The sequence below is a fragment of the Peromyscus leucopus genome, chromosome 1, assembly GCF_004664715.2.
Source record: "Peromyscus leucopus breed LL Stock chromosome 1, UCI_PerLeu_2.1, whole genome shotgun sequence".
Taxonomy (NCBI): domain Eukaryota; kingdom Metazoa; phylum Chordata; class Mammalia; order Rodentia; family Cricetidae; genus Peromyscus; species Peromyscus leucopus.
The window spans coordinates 120723498-120727655 of NC_051063.1; the positions used below are offsets into that span (position 1 = coordinate 120723498).

Below are 4158 nucleotides of genomic sequence, written 5' to 3' on the forward strand. Positions count from 1 at the left end.
TAAACATGCTATTGATTTTTCTTTTCTCTTTTCTTCTTTTTTGGGGGAAGGGGTACGGTGAACTTTACTGATGGTAATCAAGAGGGTAGGGCTCCCTAAGCCCCTCTCATTATTCTGGGGGTCTAGGTTGGAAACTGTGAGGGAGATGCTCGGTGTCAGGGGTTGAGTTGGGACAGGGACAGCTTAGCAGCTGAGGGCCTCTCTCTTGCTCTCCTGTCCTTGCTGAAGTAGTTGGCCCAGGACTTCTTACTCCCTGGAGGTCATGTATGTCATGAGGTCCACCACCTTTTTTCAGTAGCTGTATTCATTGTCACACCAGGAAGTGAGCTTTACGAAGTTGTCTTTTTAGAGCAATACCAGCCCCAGCATCAAAGACAGAAGAGTGGGTGGACATCACTATTAAAGTTGCAGGAAACACACTTGAGAGGCAGAGGCAGGTGGATCTCTGTGAGTTCGAGGCCAGCCTTGTCTCCAAAGTGAGTTCCAGGAAAGGCGCAAAGCTACACACAGAAACTCTGTCTTGAAAAACCAAAAAACCAAAAAAAAAAAAAAAAAAAAAAAAAAAGTTGCAGGAAACAACCTGGTCATCAGTGTAGCTCAGGATACCTTTTAGTGGGCCATCAGATGCCTGCTTCATCACCTTCTTGGTGTCATTATACTTGGCAGCTTTTTCCGGGTGGCATGTCAGATCTGTGACAGATACATTGCGGGTAGGAACACAGAAGGCTATGTCCGTGAGCTTCCCATTCAGCTCTGGGATGACCTTTCCCACAGCCTGGGCAGCACCAGTGGATACAGAGATGATGTTCTGGGCAGCCCCATGGCCATCACACCACAGCTGCCCAGAGGGGCCATCCACAGTCTTCTGGGTGGCAGTGATGGCATGGATTGTAGTCACGAGCCCTTCCACAATGCCAAAGTTATCATGGATGACCTTGGGGGGGGGGCTAAGCTGTCGGTGGCAAGAAGCATTGTTGACAATCTTGAGTGAGTTCTTATACTTCTCATGGTTCACACCCATCCCAAACATGGGGGCATCAGTAGAAGAGGCAGAGATGACGACCCTTTTGGCTCCACCCTTCAAGTGGGCCCCGGCCTTCTGATGGTGGTGAAGACACCAGTAGACCCCACAACACACTTGGCACCAGAATCACCCCATTTGATGTTAGTGGGATCTTGCTCATGAAAGATGACCTTCCCATTGATGGCAAGTTTCCCATTCTCAGCCTTGGCGATGCCATTGACCTTGCCATGGATAGAGTCATACTGGACCATGTAGAACACATAGATGAGGTCAACGAAGGGGTTATCGTCAATGGCGATAACTTCCACTATGCCAGATGCAGTGACATCCCTGGTAACCAGGCACTCAATAAGGCCAAATTCATTTATTCCGACCTTCACCATCGTGTCTCAGGGATGAGGCTTGGCATGGCACAAGAAGATTTGGCTGTTTTGAACAGGGAGGAGCAGAGAGCTTTGGTTTTTCTTAGTTCTTTATAAATTGTGAACATCAATTTAAAAATTTTTTCTTTTCCCTTCCTCCCTCTCTTTCCTCCCTCTCTTCCCATTCCTTTCCTTCTCTTCCCACCCTCTGTTGTCATGTAGCCCAGGCTGGCCTCACACTTGTTATGTACTTGAAGACGACTTTGAATCCCAATCCTTATATTGAGCATGTACTGGTATCCAGCCCTCCTTCAGGACAGACACAGGAAGCAGGCAGAGACATAACAAACAATGTGGTGATGGTAGAGACATACAAAGGGAGTCAGATAAAGGGCTAGAGAATGAGGAAAGAGTAGAGACCTTGGAGGGCTGTTAGGAAAAGGTGATAATCTGTGCATAAATCAGAAGGATGTGAAAGACTGGAGAGTAGTACCTGGGAGAAGAGTAGGCAGAGGGCACAGCTTATAAGGCCTGGGAAAGAGTTTGGGATGTTTAAGGAACACTGGGAAGAATATCATGGCTGGAATGGGGTGAGGGGCTGGGTTGTAACAGAAGATGTAATCAGAGAGTGAGCAGGGTGGGATCAGATGGGACCTTGTAAGGACTCCTGCCTTTTGCCTTGTGTTGAGTCTGAGGAGATAAGTGGTATGAGTTGGGTTTAAGAAAGGACCACCCTATCAGCCCCATGAAGAAGAGAAGGCACCAGGGGAAAGAATGGAAGCAGGCCTTGCAAAAGTCCAAAGAGAGAGACTGGGGCAGTGTCCACAAGGAGGAATGGTTCCTGGACAGGGGGATGAGGACAGGTGGGGAAGAAGTTGGGAGATGAGGGGCCTGCAGAGGTCAGCATAAGGCTCAGGATAGAGGGAGAAAGGAACTCAGAGCCAGTCATCCATAGAGATGGCCTGGGGCTGCTGAGGAGGATGTGGCTAGCAGGCCCAGATCTGACTGAAGAGCCCACTCTCCCTTCCGGTTCTGATGACCGCTGACAGGAGGTTCCCAGCTCATGATAGTTCTTTGGTCATTTCAGTTAGAATTTGGGAGGAAGCAAAACTAAATATAGATGTTGATCTCCCAGGTCAGACACAGGTCAGACATGAGCAAGGTGAATTCAAGTATTGATGTTGGAGAAAGAAGATACACAGGACTCTCCTTCCCTTTCTCCCCCCCTCCCTCTCCCTCTCCCTCTCCCTCTCTCTCTCGTCCAAACACTCTCAAAAACTCAAAAACTCTTGGTGATTGTTCTGTCACCTACCCACCCACCACTGAAGATGGCCACCCTGCTTCCTTCTGCCTGAACTTGTTCTTGGTGTGGGCTGCAAACCACATGTGCCCACTAACTTTGCTGGCTAACCCTCGCACCCACCGAACTCTCCTTTTATGTGAAATGAAAAATTTTCTTTTTCCTAAATATAATTTCTTCCTTGAATAAAGCAATCCAGTTTTTGGCTGATGACACACTGGACTGTATTTATTGGCAATACTCTCGGCTACTTAAGCACAGAGGAAAGGAATCAGAGCTAGTGGATGAGGCCCAGAGCCAAGGCAGTCCCTGGATTTCCCAATGCTCTCTGCCTTTCCCACTGATGGTTGGATCTCTTATTCTTGGTAAAGAGAAACAGAACACAGGCTTCCTCTGAGCAAGGGAAACCCTGACCTGATTGGCTCTTGGGAACATCAGCCAGTGTCACATGCAGGTGTTAGGTAAGGTGTTCAATTTGACCCCTATAGAACTGGGAAGACTTGCTTTCTTTTGTTTGGGAAAAAAACCCTTCCTAGTCACCAGTCTAGGACCAGGGGTCCCACTTCCCCAGACCTCACACTCTTACAGCCTCTATCCTTGCAGAGACATGAGGCCAAGGCTCGGGTGACCGAGAGCCTCCTCAGACACATGCGTTCCTTTCTGCACTTGGGAGGATCATCCTGCCTTCAAACCCTCACTGTGCTCACTTGAGCTGCACAAACTAGTTAATACCCATTTCCAGGGAAGAAGAAGGCAATTGGTATCTGCCTCCTCCTTTGAACAGGGCAGTGTGCATCTTAAGAAAGAATGAACACTCACTGAGGAAATGCCTTGGAGAGATGAAGTTGAGAGGAACAAAGCCCTTGGAACACAGGCATGGAGGTGGGGATGAGGTGGGTGGAGTGGGTGGGGTGGGTGTGGGGGCCAGGCGAATGGACTGAAGTCCCAGTGTCTCAGCAAATGTCGGGGTAGATTGGAGCTTCTTGGAGGGAAGAGAGAGAGGCCAGAGGTCTGGCAATGCCTGTCAGGTTCTCTGATTTTGTTGACTGTTTTGAGGACACATAACAGATATTCAATAAGATGTTGGCTCTGTCAACAGAGAGGGGACAGAAATGAGGAAGTGCCTGGGAGCAGGCTGGTTGTGTTTTGTTTGTTTTGAGCTTAGGGTCTGCAAGCCCAGTCATGCCAGCAGAATATCCCAGGGGCAAGAGACTGAGGGAGGTTGGAATACAAACGTACATGCTGAGCTCAGAGGAGTCAAACACTGCCTAACTTTTTTTTCCCCCAGAAACTTGAGCAGACACATTAGGATTTGATCCAGGTCTCTCTTCTCTGAGCTTTGGCCCACCCGCTTCTAGGCCCTGAACCACTGATTGGACCATCATCCACTTGGTTAGAAGGAGAAAGGAAATGGAGTGCTGAGGCAGGTTCCTGAGTGACAGGTCACTGGAATCCCATGCTCTTAAAGAAGC

General features: G+C 48.7%; 1 pseudogene; it reads right to left on the reverse strand.

Annotated features, from left to right (window-relative positions):
* Positions 1-246: 246 nt before the first annotated feature.
* On the reverse strand, positions 247-1407 carry LOC114696231 (annotated as a pseudogene).
* Positions 1408-4158: the final 2751 nt, after the last annotated feature.